General features: G+C 35.4%; 1 protein-coding gene across 6 annotated transcripts in view; it reads right to left on the reverse strand.

The window, feature by feature from the left end:
- VMP1 (vacuole membrane protein 1) overlaps positions 1–16482 on the reverse strand; it is a 130163-nt gene that overhangs the window by 36618 nt on the left and 77063 nt on the right. The gene's annotated exons all lie outside the window — the stretch shown is intronic.

The following is a 16482-nucleotide window of genomic DNA, read 5'->3' on the forward strand; positions in this document are numbered from 1 at the left end:
CTGTCTATTTTATACACAGTATCAATAGTGTATATGTGTCAATCCCAAACTCCCAGTTCCTCCAAAAGAAGGGTAGATATGCATATGTATAGCTGATCCATTTTCCTGAGCAGTAGAACCTAACACAACTGTGTAATTCACTCCAATAAAAATTAACTAAAAAAAAAAATTAATGAAAAGTAGAAGGAAGAAGGAAAGATGGCTCTTTACAGTTTATAATATTAAATGTCTAATAATCTGAAAGCAGTGATTCATTTAATAAGATGATATTAAAAAAAATCACAGCAGGTTACACTGAAAAACATGTGAATAAAATCTTCGTAAAACATTAACTACGCAACCTTAAATATAAACTTATAATACATTTCAAGAATAAGCCAAGACATTTACTGCATTTTTTTGGTTCTCTTTGGATTATCTAGAGATGAACAAAATATTATAAACCAACCATAAACCAACCCATTTTTTTGAAAATGCTAGTTTACTACTTATCTCTTTCTTGTTCCTTTAATAATTCACAAGACTTACTCCCTGATTAATAGCGGGGTAGGAAATCAAAGAATTTTCCAAGACAGAAAATGAAGACACCTCTACTGATTACTAGCCAGAAGATGAGAAAAAAGTTATGTGGCAGTAACTTAGCATTCATTACCCCCAAAACAAATAACATCCTACATTGCAAAGTTTGTGCTAGAAATAAAAATGGTTTTCACAAATATTTTACTGAAAAGGCTCAGGCCTTTCAGTAATCCTGGGGTGCAAGTAGAGCAGATTCTTCAGACTCTAAAATCAGTGCTCTTTTTATTTCACCATGTCATCTCCCAGACTGAAATATACATTTGGCTGGGTAGTTTATTCCACACTCTTCTTCTAGCACGTGCATGCTGAAACTATATTTATTTATTTTTTTCTCAATAATCGTGTAGAATATTCATAATATAAATGATAGAAGATTCCTTCATAGAATAGGAATAGGGTTTAAAGCATTTGTGGATTCCATCTTAAAAAAACAAATACACCAAAACCACTTTAACCCAAAATATTATGTTGAACAGTTCTATTACAACATTGAATACTGAAATTACAAAAAAAAAAAAAAAAAAAGGGAAGACCCTCCTCCTACTTACTTGTTGAGGATGGTGAGAAAGTCAAAGCAATTAAAGCAATAATATATATTTTTAAAGACGTTAGCAGTTAATACAAATACTTTGTAATCAAACATACAGGCTCTCAAAGTTAATCATTAAATTCTACAATGCAATTTTGTAATTTTACAACTTATTTTCAAAGACAGAATTTTTCTTTTCAGATTAGGCTTACTATTTCAGTAAATAAATTGTTTCAGATTTAATATTTTTAAACAACTGAATTACCACAGCAAAGAGTTCTTTGTATTTAAAAACATTTTTCTAACTGAAGATTTAATTTTTCTTAAAATTAACATTTATTGCATTAAATGTGAAACACTGATTTTATTGATTTAAAAACTGTTTAGGGATATATAATGAAATCAGTTTTCCTATTAACATTAAAAACAAATTACACTTCCATTTGTTTTCAATAACTTACATAATTCACAAATAACTAAATTTGAAATTCATAAAAGCACTAAATAAAAACTGGCCATAATTAATAGAAATGTTTTGAGTTTTACATATACCAAACAATACTATTAGATTATAAATTTGTTATAAAATTTTAATTACTGTAGCCCAAGTATTAAAAATATAAATTCAGGAAAATGTCTTTCTTTACAGCTCTTGATATCTTCAGAGCAAATCTACTTTAGTGAAAGATGGTATTCACCTGTGAAGAAAAAGTAAAACAAAGAAAACAAAAACTATACAAATTTTATTTTAAAAACAAAAAAAGTTTTTATAAAGCTATCTTCCAAGTCAGATTAATATAGGAACATTTTCTACCACAGAATTTATGCAATCCTCAATATATAAAGTTACAAAAAATTCATTTTTTGCGTAAAATGGTGTAGACAAGATCAACAAAGCATTGAATTTGAAAGGTTTGCTGTCCTGTTTCCCTTTATTTTAATTTCAAGGCTTTAGAATTTTGCATTTATTTAAAGCAAGTGACTACGACAGTGCCATTATTTTAAACTTGTTATTTTTCTACTATAGAAACGCACATACATACATTTAAATTAGAAAACAGGTATGATTATATTAGTTGGTTACACAGAAGAGAAAATATTTAACATTATGCAGATCAGTTAATATACAAAATAATACAAATACGTAAGCCTTCATAAGTTCAAGAAATCATGTTTTTAAAAACATCCTGAAAGTAAGGAGCTATTTTATCCCTTGACATAATCTCTTTACTCATCCGAAATTAGACAAAAACAATGGAAAAGACTCTCTGTTCTTTTGGATTCCCAGGTGCTCATCATCAATTATCCTTAAGAGCACTTCAAGAATCTTTATTTGAAGGAAAAGACTCAAAAACCCAAATCAGTGAAATAGAAAGCTCTCTTTACTCTCTCTCTTTCTTCTTTTTCAAATTAACTTTTAGCTAGCATGTCTCACAAAGAAAATAAGTTAAGTGCCTTTTTAATAGGGAGCTTTACTTTTTAAAAAGTCTGAAAGTCATCTACTAAAAACAGATTTCATAAATCTTATTATGTGTTACACACACACACACACACACGCACACATACACAGAGAATGACCATGCTACTTTCAGTTCCTATTAATTTATTTTCCATGTCTTTCACAATATTCTCGGAATTAAAATTACATTTATATGTTAAATAACCCATAAAAATTTATTTAAATTAAACTAATAAGTCTGCACAGTTACTTTCATTACAAGAAACCAATAGCAGGAGTATACAGCTCGAGGCAGAATTTTGTTTTTCCTTGCCAGAGTAATGAAAACAAACTCAAGGAAGCATTATACTAGTATCTGTACCAAATTTGAAATATTTTACAATGGTAAATTAACTCATATTTAGATCTCATAAACATAACTATATTTTGTTGTTTTTAAACTTATTTCACTTTTAAAGTCATATTCAAAACTTACTGGTATGGCTTTAAAGGCTTTGTTAACATATTTATTAAAAACATCATTTTTAAATTGTCTAAAATGTTCTACACATTAAATGCAGTTATATGTTTTTGTTTGCTGCTCTGCAGTTTTAAATTTTTTATTTTTAAATAACTTCAATACTTTATCATTTGCATAATCTGCTAGCTTTCTAATGATGTAAAAGTAACATTTTCTATGCATTAAAATATTTCTATTTGTGTTCTCTTTTAAAGAGAGAGAAATGTACTGTAGATAAAATATTAGAATATAAACCCAACTTACACACACACATTCAGCAAAAAAAACCCTCTTTCACTAATGTTTAAAAGAACAATTTCAAACAAAATTTGCTATTCAGTTTAGGCCATCAGATAAAATAAACTAGCCAAGAAAAAATGTGTACTATAATAAACAACAATCATTTAAAGGAAAAGTTTAACAAGTCAATATGTTAGGTTTTCAACCTTAAAGTTAAATATCAAAGGAAATTAATACTTCATTTTAGTCTCTTTTCTTGTGTTTGTGGGAACAGTGTAGCAAGTTCAATCTGATTACTTCCTCAATTGTCATTCTTCATAAAAAAAAATATGTACAACTAAAACCAAATTCCTTTTAACAGTTTCATTTCTCTGGACTCACATTTCACAACGTTTATGTATTTCACAATTTTAGTGCCCAAGAGCTCAGAGTTTCATCCTCTAGCTCTACCTAAATAAGTATTATGCATTCACAGTTAGTAATCATAGATCACTTTCTACTTTTTAGAAGTAAATAAACAAAATACAAGTAAATAAAATTATCCTTCCCAATCCCACTGACAGTGATTATCATGCTTCTGAAAGTAAGAACAAGAGACACGAGGAATATTTTTCCAATGATTACAGAAGATAAGATGAAGAGAAATTACAATAAGTACTTAACTACTGAGATTTCAAGGATTCATAAAGAAAAGCAGACAATGCTTTCCAGTATGAATATTTCTGTACTACTTTTGTTTCGTATTTTTTCCTAAGAAATATTTATGATGAAGATAAGAGAAACTATATAGTCAATTATAATTAGATTGCAAAATACTAACTTTTGAAGAGGTTCACTTAGATTTAAATATTTGCAATAATATTTATCAAGTGGTAACAGTAAACCTTTTCACTCTCATGATAAGGGATCACATTAAATTCTAAGATTTCCTTAAAAGCAAGAGAAAATCTCTAACATGTTAAATGAATGCAATGTTACTAGAGATAAATATGTATTTGGTTAACAGCTTATGTTAGTTTGAGCTGATCTATCACCATCAATGTGAGGTAACTGGTCAGCAGTTTTATAAATCAACAGCTTTTTAATATATGTTAAAATTTCTGCTGAGTTAATGCTCTTCTTGGGTGTGACACTGAATTGGCTCCACAGTCCATATTAAAATTCACAGAGCAACTGCTTCAATAATAATTTCTTGTTATAAGAGGGATTTGTGTTAAACTGCATTTGTGAAGTTCTTTTGGCATATAAAAATGACTTGCTAATTTCTGTGTTCTACTCAAATATATTGTATCATGTTATTATTTTGTATTAACCAGAAATGGAGTTAAGACAGTAATAATGACTTAATATTGTAAGTTGTTTTAGCATCATGGACAATCATTCTGAAATATTAACTTGTTAAGATACTAATAACCATGTAATTAAGTATTTTCTACAATGAAATAATATTACATGTGGTAAACAACATAATTAATGGGTATAATTAATTATCATCTTCACAGAAATTAGAATGAAACACAACTCATAATTTTAAAATCTTTCTCCTCTTAAAAACAGAATAAAATGTTTGTTAACTGCAATTTCCTACCTGTTATCAAGACTCTTTCTGAGCTCTTTCACATACAGATATGAATCATTAATTTATTAAATACAAATTGAACATTTCATTTTAGTGATGACATCCTCAACAATATTATTAATGTAACTGATATGATTAAATATTACATATTTGAATAGGTCTCCTTTAAATGAAGTATAATTTCAAAGGAGTCACATATCACCTATTCTGTTTTTGAATTATAATGGACTCACACAAAATATGAAGATTGTTAGGAAATAAACTCTAGAATTACAAGAAGAAGTAGGGGAATTAACTTGATAAAATAAAGTGACTGCAATAATGGAAACTTAATTAATAAATTTTAAATTCAGTACCTATAGGATGCTGGATTATAAAATACAACACATTTTCCCCAAAAAAGTGACCAGAAAAGAATGGTTCAACTACTTTCAAAAATGAAAGTTTCAATATCCAATTTATAGATTTTACATAATTAAGCCAGAGATGACAACCAGAATTTCTATTTAAATTGGAAATTAGGGTAAAATTCTATAATCATGCAAACAGAATATATCACATAAACACATTTCAAAAATGCAAAGAAACTTCATTCTAAAAATAATTTATGGAGATTTAGAAGTTTTAATAGGAGATTAGAGAGTTCTCATTCAAGATAACAACATAGGAGGCTCTTGAACTCATCTCCCATGAACACACTGAACTGAACGCACAAATCCCATCTTCTTCCTGTAAAGTGAAAGGGTTGGCTCCCCACAAACCCACATCTGATGCTCTAAGTTTTAAGACTTCCAACTGATAGACGGGCCCCACAAACATCTAGCTTTGAAAGTCAACAGGGCTTGTGTCCATGAGACCCACAAAGCTATAGTGAACTAAGAGATACCAAAGTAAAAAAGCAGTATTTATATACCTAAATGGAGAAATAGACACCAATACAATAATAGAAGGTGACTCTAATACTCCACTTTCACCAATGGATAGAGCATTCAAACTGAAAATCAATAAGGAAACATTGGAATTAAATGACATGTAAGACGAGCTGGACTTAATGGACATATTTACAAAACAGTCCATTCCAAAGCAGCAGAATATACATTCTTCTTCACCACACATGGAATGTTATCCAAGATAGATCACATATTAGAACGTAAGATAAGTATTAATAAATTTAAGAAGACTGAAATCATATCAGTATTCTCGTCTGGCCTCAATGGTATGAAACGAAGAATCAATTTCAAGAAGAAAATTGGAAAATTCACAAATATGTGAAGATTTAACCACATGCTACTGAACAATCAATGGGTCAAGGTACTTAAAAGTGAAACAAAAATATTGTCTTGACACAAAAAATTGCAAACACAAAATTTATGGGATGCAGCAAAAGCAATTCCAAGATAAAAATTCAGAGTGATAAATGAATACATTAAGAAATAAGATCTCAAACACCCAACTTTACACCTGAAGGAATGAGAGCCCATAGAACTAAGTCCAAAGTTAGAAGGGAGGAAATAAAGTCACAGTGGAAGTCAATAAAATACACTAGGAAAACAACAGAAAACTCAATAAAACTACAAGATTTTTTGAAAAGATAATAAATTAGACAAAATTTTCATTAGATTCACCAAGAAAACAAAGAGAGGACTTATAGAAATAAAAGAAAAAATGAAAGAGGAGACACAACAACTGATACCACATAAATACTAAGAGACTACTTATGAGTCATGAGACTACTATGAACAATGACATGCTGAAAAACTGAACAATCTAGAGAAATGGATAAATTTCTAGAAACCTACAACTGACCAACACTGAATCATGAGGAAATAGAAAATGTGAACATACTAATAGATCGAACCCATGTCTCCCGCATTGCAGGCAGACGCTTTAACCTCTGAGCCACCAGGGAAGCCCGAGGAGGTTGAATTAGTAATCAAAAACCTCCCAACAAAGTAAAGTCCAGCACCAGACGGTTTCACTGGTGAAGTCTATCAAATATTTAATGAAGAACTAACACCAATCTTCTCAGATGGTTCTAAAAAACTGAAAAGGAGGAATCACTTCCAACTCCATTTTAAGAGACCAGCATTACCCCCAAATCAAAACCAGATAAGGACACTACAAATATAGAAAATTATAGGCCAATATCCCTGATGAACATAGATGGAAAAACCCTTTAAAAAAAATCAGCAAACTGAATTCAACAACACATTAGAAGGGTTATTCACCATGATCAAATGGGATTTAGACAGCTTCCCTGGTGGCTCAGTGGCAAAGAATCTGCCTGCTAATGCAGGAGACAAGGGTTCAATCCCTAGGTCAAAAGACCCTCTAGAGAAGGAAATGGCAACCCACTCCAGTATCTTTGCCTGAGAAATTCCATGGACAGAGGAGCCTGGAGGGCCACAGTTCATGGGGTTGCAAAAGAGTAGGACACAACTTAGTGACTAAACAACATCTGCAAATTGTGATGCACCATATGATCATCTCACAGCTGCAGAAAAGCATCTGACTAAATCCAACATCCATTCATCACACAAATTCTCAAAAAGGGGGTACACAAGGAATGTAGTACAGTAAGGCCTTAGCTAATATCATAAGTCTTGTGAAAAACTGAAAGCTTTTCCTCTAAATTCAGGCACAAGACAGGATGTCCACTCTTACCATTTTTATTCAAATGGAAAATTAAAAAGTAAAGCCGTATCTGTTTGTAGATGATATATTATATACACAAAATCCTAAATACTTCAGCAAAAAACTGTTAGAACTAATTCAACCAAGTTGGAGGATAACAAAAATCAATATACAAACATCTATCGTGGGGACTTCCATGGTGGCTCAGTGGTAAAGAATCTGCCTGCCAATGCAGGAGACACAGGTTCGATTCCTGATCTGGGACGATCCCACCTGCCGTGGAGCAACTAAGTGTATGTACCACAAATACTGAGCCTCTGCTCTAGACCCCAGGAGCCGCAACTGCTGGGCCCACGGTGCTGCAGCTACTGCCTCTGCTCTGCAACAAGCGAAGCCCCTGCGATGAGAAGCCTGAGCACTGCAACTAGAGAACAGGCCCCCTCATGACAACTGGAGAAAAGTGAAAAGCCTGGGCAGCAACAAAGACCCAGCACGGCCAAAAACAGACAAACCAATCAATCTATTGTGCTTCTATACACTAATAGTGAACTATCAGAAAAAGAAATTAAGAAAATATATGTGTTTACAGTTAAACAAAAAAAGAATAAAAAACCTAGGAATATATTTAACCAAGGAAGCGGAAAACTTGCATACTGAGGAAAGAAATTAGAAAGACATGATACACTCATGGATTGGAAAAATATTGTTAAAATGTCCATAACCACTCAGAGCAATCGACAGAATCAAATCAATCCCAAATAAAATTCTAAAAGCATTTTTCACAGAAACAGGAACAATCTTCAAATTTGTATGGAGTGACAGAACACCCAGAATAGCCAAAGCAGTCTTGGCAAAGATGAACAAAGCTGGAGCCATCACGTTTTCTGATTCCAAACTGTATTACAAAGCATATGATATTGGCTTAAAAACTGACACACAGATCAACAGAAAAGAATGGAGAGCCCAGAAATAAACCCTCATGTATATGATCAATTAATTTATGACAAAGGAGCCAAGCATATACAATGGGGAAAGAACAGTTTCTTCAATAAATGGTATTGAAAAAAAAAGATAGCCATACACAAAAGAATCAAACTGGACCCCTATCTTACATCACACACAAAAATCAATTCAAAATGGATTAAACACTAGACCAGATGATCTGAAACCATAAAACTCTTCTTAGAAGTAAACATAGTGGGTAAGCCCCCTGATTTTGGTCTTAGCGAAGATTTTTTTTCTTCTTTCATCAGCAACAAGAAAAGTCAGCCTACCAACTGGGAGAAAATATCTGCAAACTACGTACCTAATAAGGGGTTAATATTCAAAACATATAGGGAACTCATACAATTCAACAGAAAAGAAAATCTAATTTAAAAATAGGTAGAGGATACGAACAGATATTTTTCGAAAAAGAGACACATATTGCCAACAGGTATAGGAAAAGTTGTTCCACATCACTAATTGCCAGGGAAATCAAAACCATAATGAGATAACATCTCACAACTGTTAGAATGGCTATCATAAAAGAGACAAGAGATAATGTGTTGGCAAAGATGTGGAGAAAAAAAGGTGACTGCTGGTGGGAATGTAAATTGGTACAACCAGGATGAAAAGTGAAAGTGAGAAAGTGAAGTCGCTCAGTCGTGTCCGACTCTTTGTGACCCCACACACTGTAGCATACCAGGCTCCTCTGTCTGTGGGATTTTCCAGGCAAGGATACTGGAGTGGGTTGCCATTTCCTTCTCCGGGGGATCTTCCCAGCCCAGGAATTGAAGCCGGGTCTCCCACATAGTAGGCAGACACTTTACCGTCTGAGCCACTAATCAGTATGGAGGTTACAAAAAAAATTAAAGTTAAAACTACCATAAGTAAGTCGCTCAGTCGTGTCCAACTCTTTGCGATCCCATGGACTGTAGCCTACCAGGCTCCTCTGTCCATGGAATCCTCCAGGCAAAAACACTGGAGTGGGTTGCTATTTCCTCCTCCAGGGGATCTTCCTGACCCAGGGATTGAACCCAGGTCTCCTGCATCGCAGGCAGACGCTTTACTGTCTGAGCTACCAGGGCATTTCCGGGTTTTGATCCGAAAGAAATGAAATCACTATCTTGAAAAAAATATCTGCAACCCCCCACACCGCCCCCAGTTTATGGCAGCATTATTACAATAGTCAAGACATGGAAACAACCTAGATGACTACTGATGGATGAATGGATAAAGAAAATGTGGGATATGATAGACAGACACACACACATGCTAATATTAGTCATAAAAAAAGACAGGACTAAATTATCTCACTTATATGTGCAATCTAAATAAAGATCCTGACATCACAGATACAGAAAACCAGGCTGATGACTACCAGATGCAGAGGAAGGGAGGGTGGGTGAAATGGGTATCGGTGGTCAAAAGGTACAAACTTCCAGTTAAACGACAAACTAAGTTCTGAGGATGTAATGTATAGCATGGTGATTCTCGTTAACAGGACTGTAGTGTATATTTGAAAGTTACTAAAAGAGTAGATCGGAGAAGGCGATGGCACCCTACTCCAGCACTCTTGCCTGGAAAATCCCATGGACGGAGCAGCCTGGTGGGCTGCAGTCCATGGGGTTGCTAACAGTTGGACACGACTGAGCGACTTCACTTTCACTTTTCACTTTCATGCACTGGAGAAGGAAATGGCAACCCACTCCAGTGTTCTTGCCTGGAGAATCCCAGGGACGGGGGAGCCTGGTGGGCTGCTGTCTGTGGGGTCGCACAGAGTTGGACACGACTAAAGCGACTTAGCAGCAGCAGCAGCAGCAAGAGAGCAGATCTTAAAAGGTTTTCAAAAGAAAAAACTTTCTTTAACAATATGTGGTAATGGATGTTAACAACACTTCCTGTGGTCATCATTTTGCAGCATGAACATACATCAAGTCATTATGCTGTACACCTAAAACTAACACAGTGTTAGATGTTAATTATATCGCAATTAAAAAACATAAAAATTCAGCAGTTAAAAGAAGGACAAAGCAAAAAGGATCTAATAGTTCCGTAGACTGTTCTCAAGTGGGGCAAAAATCTGTAAATGACAAATATGAGAAATCTGTGTATTCCAATAATGCAATGAACAAACATTTATCTTCTTCATATCCCAGTCAGTAGATGAAGTTTCTAGGAAGTTAAAAATAATGGTTATAAAACAGTATTGGATTCTCTAACTAGAATTATCTATTGCCTGCTTCTGTCAGCCACTATCTAAAAATGTGATATGGTTTTCTTCTCTCTGACATGTTAAAAACAAAACTGAACATAAAGGCTATCTTTTCCCCTTCAAAAATTGGTGTATTATATATAAAAATATAAACATAAAAATTTTCTTTTTTAATCAAAATCTATGAAGTCATGTCCAAAAATGAACACAAAGAAGATCTGTGTATTTTTTGAAACAGTAAGAAACATTTATTTTGGCAACGAGCTAAATTTAGTAAGTACTAAAAACCTGATCCACGTAGAAATCTGAAAATTCAGGTATTTTTACTATTCATATTCATGTGTTTCTATTATTTAATGAGGTTTTATGAGACTGCATATTGTGAAGACTTAGTGGCTCACAAATAGCATTGTCTTTTAATGAACAGAATAAAAATGTGAGATCAACACGTGTGGTGTAAGTAAACTGCTGTTTTAGTCACTAAGCCTATTTCATTATTTCATTAATTCAGTTACAGGTGCATAGGCTCTAAGTACAATCAACGTCGTTTGTAATATGGAATATTGTAAAAAAGAAAGGTCCCGAAGTCATTGATACAATGACAGTAAGGTCTGTTGCAGGTTCTATGGCACTTCATCCACACTGTAACTTTCAAAAATTATATGTGAATGATCAGTTAAGTTTTTTCACATAAAAGGATACACGTGGAATATATAATCTGTGAATGACACACATTTCAGAGTGTTGTGTATAAAACAAGAAGCTACCAGTCACATCTGGGTCAAGGTCATAATTAATAATGAATTTCTGCTGCTGCTAAGTCACTTGAGTCGTGTCTAACTCTGTGCGACCCCATAGAGAGCAGCCCACCAGGCTCCCCAGTCCCTGGGATTCTCCAGGCAAGAACACTGGAGTGGGTTTCCATTTCCTTCTCCAATGCAGGAAAGTGAAAAGTGAAAATGAAGTCCCTCGGTCGTGTCCGACTCTTAGCGACCCCATGGACTGCAGCCCATCAGGCTCCCCACGTCCATGGGATTTTTCAGGCAAGAGTACTGGAGTGGGGTGCCACTGTCTTTTCCAATAATGAATTTCTACATTCACTCATATATTTATTACCAAATTTACCTTGGGGGGAGGGCAGTAAAAAGTATTTTTTTACCTGTACAGTAGATATACAGTAATATATATAAATCTAAAATATACATCTTGGTGGAATTTTACAATGAACACACCCATGTAACTACCACCAAGGTCCAGACATAGAACATTACCGGAACGCCAGACACCCCACTGCTGGCCCTCCTAGTAATTACTTCTTACCCCAAAACAACCAACTATTGACTTCTACTACAATAGATGTAGCTTACCTATTTTGAACTTCATATAAATGGAATTATAAAGTAGGTCCTCTTTTATTTCTGGCTTTATCTGCTGTTGAATGTGGCAGTAATCAATCTCTTGCCTTTATATTAATCTATTTATTCTACTATTGGTGGACATTAGAGTTGCTTCTAGTATGGAGTTAAATAATGCTGCTATGACTATTTTTGTACAAGTCTTTTGGAGCATCTTTCTGCTAGGTATAAATACACAAAATGGAACTGCTGTATTTCAGTGTATGTTTATGTAGATAGTGTCAAACTCTTTTTGAAAGTGGTCTGTAACATACTATAAATTACTCTTAATATTGCATTCATGTTGCCAATTCACAATAAATCTCAATTAAAAAAAGAAATCTAAACTTTTCCCCTCTCCAACAGATGATCGTAAGTGCTTTACTCAATATGCCAGCAAATTTGGAAAACTTAGCAGTGGCTACAGGACTGGAAAAGGTCAGTTTTCATTCCAATCCCTAAGAAAGGCAATGCCAAAGAATGCTCAAACTACCGCACAATTGCACTCATCTCACACACTAGTAAGTAATGCTCAAAATTCTCCAAGCCAGGATTCAACAAATACATGAATCGTGAAATTCCAGATGTTCAAGCTGGATTTGGAAAAGGCAGAGGAACCAGAGATCAAATTGCCAACATCCGCTGGATCATGGAAAAAGCAAGAGAGTTCCAGGAAAACATCTATTTCTGCTTTACTTACTACAACAGAGCCTTTGACTGTGTGGATCACAACAAACTGGAAAATTCTGAAAGAGATGGGAGTACCAGACCACCTGACCTGCCTCTTGAGAAATCTGTATGCAGGTCAGGAAACAACAGTTAGAACTGGACATGGAACAACAGATAGGTAAAGGAGTACGTCAAGGCTATATATTACCACCCTGCTTATTTAACTTCTGTGCAGAGTACATCATGAGAAACGCTGTGCTGGATGAAGCACAAGCTGGAATCGAGATTGCCCGGAGAAATATCAATAACCCCAGATATGCAGATGACACCACCCTTATGGCAGAAAGTGAAGAAGAACTAAAGAGCCTTTTGATGAAAATAAAAGAGGAGAGTGAAAAAGTTGGCTTAAAGCTCATCATTCAGAAAACTAAGATCATGGCATCCGGTCCCATCACTTCATAGCCAATAGATGGGGAAATGGTGGAAACAGTGGCAGACTTTATTTTTTTGACTCCAAAATCACTGCACGTGGTGACTGCACCCATGAAATTAAAAGACATTTGCTCCTTGGAAGGAAAGTTATGACCAACCTAGACAGTATATTAAAATGGAAAGACATTACTTTGTCAACAAAGGTCCATCTAGTCAAGGCTATGGTTTTTCCAGTAGTCACATATGGATATCAGAGTTGGACTATAAGGAAAGCTGAGCGCTGAAGAATTGATGCTTTTGGACTGTGGTGTTGGAGAAGACTCTTGAGAGTCCTTTGGACTGCAAGGAGATCCAACCAGTCCATCCTAAAGGAGATCAGTCCTGATTATTCACTGGAAGGACTGATGTTGAAGCTGAAACTCCAATACTTTGGCCACCTGATGCGAAGAGGTGACTCATTTGAAAAGACCTTAATGCTGACTCAATGAACATGAGTTTGGATAAACTCCGGGAGTTGGTAATGGACAGGATGTCCTGGCGTGCTGCGGTTCATGTGGTCACAAAGAGTTGGACACAAGTGAGTGACTGAACTAAACAGATGATTCTAATGAATCTGTGATAATTAGGAGCTTTGATAACACAAACATATTAATGTTAAATTAATTAATAAATTCAAGCACGAAAAGAAAAGAAAAGCTTTAAATGCTGAGTTTTGGTTTTTACTATTCATACAGAATTTTAGAAGACAAAATTAGAATCTTTTTAAAAAACCAAAATTCTTATTTAAAAGCAGTTAAATTCAACCCATTAGTGCTGATAACTAAATCAGTTCAGTTCAGTTGCTCAGTCGTGTCCGATTTCTTGTGACCCCATGAATCGCAGCATGCCAGGCCTCCTTGTCCATTACCAACTCCTGGAGTTCACTCAAACTCATATCCATTGAGTCGGTGATGCCATCCAGCCATCTCATCCTCTGTCGTCCCCTTCTCCTCCTGCCCCCAATCCCTCCCAGCATCAGAGTCTTTTCCAATGAGTCAACTCTTCGCATGAGGTGGCCAAAGTACTGGAATTTCAGCTTTAGCATCAGTTCTTCCAATGAACATCCAGGACTGATCTCCTTTAGGATGGACTGGTTGGATCTCCTTGCAGTCCAAGGGACTCTCAAGAGTCTTCTATAGCACCACAGTTCAAAAGCATCAAATCTTTGGCCCTGAGCTTTCTTCACAGTCCAACTCTCACATCCATACATGACCACTGGAAAAACCATACCCTTGACTAGACGAACCTTTGTTGGCAAAGTAATGTCTCTGCTTTTGAATATGCTATCTAGGTTGGTCATAACTTTCCTTCCAAGGAGTAAGCGTCTTTTAATTTCATGGCTGCAGTCACCATCTGCAGTGATTATGGAGCCCCCAAAAATAAAGTCTGACGCTGTTTCCACTGTTTCCCCATCTCTTTCCCATGAAGTGATGGCACCAGATGCCATGATTTTAAGTTTTCTGAATGTTGGGCTTTAAGCCAACTTTTTAACTCTCCTCTTTCACTTTCATCAAGAGGCTTTTGAATTCCTCTTTACTTTCTGCCGTAAGGGTGGTGTCATCTGCATATCTGAGGTTATTGATATTTCTCCCGGCAATCTTGATTCCAGCTTGTGCTTCTTCCAGCCCAGCGTTTCTCATGATGTACTCTGCACAGAAGTTAAATAAGCAGGGTGACAATATACAGCCTTGACGTACTCCTTTTCCTATTTGGAACCAGTCTGTTGTTCCATGTCCAGTTCTAACTGTTGTTTCCTGACCTGCATATAGGTTTCTCAAGAGGCAGGTCAGGTGCTCTGGTATTCCCATCTCTTTCAGAATTTTCCACAGTTTATTGTGATCCACACAGTCAAAGACTTTGGCATAGTCAATAAAGCAGAAATAGATGTTTTTCTGGAACTCTCTTGCTTTTTCCATGATCCAGCGGATGTTGGCAATTTGATCTCCGGTTCCTCTGCCTTTTCCAAATCCAGCTTGAACATCTGTAAGTTCACGGTTCACGTATTGCTGAAGCCTGGCTTGGAGAATTTTGAGCATTACTTTATTAGTGTGTGAGATGAGTGCAATTGTGCAGTGGTTTGAACATTCTTTGGCACTGCCTTTCTTTGGGACTGGAATGAAAACTGACCTTTTCCAGTCTTGTGGCCACTGCTGAGTTTTCCAAATTTGCTGTAACTAAATATATATGTATCAAATATATATGAAATATATGCAGCATCAAATGACAGAACACCAAGTATGTTATTTTGTTCTATCATTTATATATATTAATGTACATTATATATATACATTTATAAAATATGTGTTTATATATATACAGTATATGCACTCAACGTAGTAAAGATGAGGAGACTGTGTTTAAACATTAATTCAACAAATGTTTAGTACATGCCAAACACATGGAACAACAGATACACTGAATTAAACGGATAATCTGGATCCTCACAGAGCTCACAGTCTAACGGGAGGAGACAAAAACCAAAGAATGGGGTGGCAGGCAAGTTGTAATTTTAAATACAATAGCTGAAGAAGGACTGAGGAGAAAAGGTGATGTTTGATTAAAAACCTAATGGAGATGAGGGAATAAGCCAGGCTAAGAATGTAGGGGAAGAAAGTTCCAGCAAGTTTTTTTCCCTTGAGAGATAGAGGAATAATCTAGTGTGTATCTGTGTATGGTGGGTTGCAATTGGCAGAAATGCAGAAAGACATGAAGACTCGGGAAGCTTACAATGACTAGGAAAGCATGAAAAACAAAAAAAGTGCTTAGAAACAGAACATACGAACACCATTTCTACAGACTTAATGCAGCAAAAATGATAGAGCACCAACTATGTCATTTCCAAACTTCCATTAGCCACAATTTCTTCATCTTTTCTGCAAAATGATGATAAATAATACCTATCACCATGATAATTGAGAGATAAAACTGATTATGGGACAAAACTATTTGCACTGATATTACCATCAAGGAAAAAAACCTGCATGTGTGTGTGCCAGGTCACTTCAGTCATGTCCAACTCTGTATGACTGACTCTATGGACTGTAGCCCGCCAAGCTCCTCTGTCCATGGGGATTCTCCAGGCAAGAATACTGGAGTGGGTTGCCATGCCCTCTTTCAGGGGATCTTCCCAACCCAGGAATCGAACCCAGGTCTACTGCATTGCAGGCGGATTCTTTACTGTCTGAGCCACTAGGGAAGTCCCTGGGAAGCCCCCCAAAACCTGAGACCAGATG

The sequence above is a fragment of the Bubalus kerabau genome, chromosome 4, assembly GCF_029407905.1.
Source record: "Bubalus kerabau isolate K-KA32 ecotype Philippines breed swamp buffalo chromosome 4, PCC_UOA_SB_1v2, whole genome shotgun sequence".
Taxonomy (NCBI): Eukaryota; Metazoa; Chordata; class Mammalia; order Artiodactyla; family Bovidae; genus Bubalus; species Bubalus kerabau.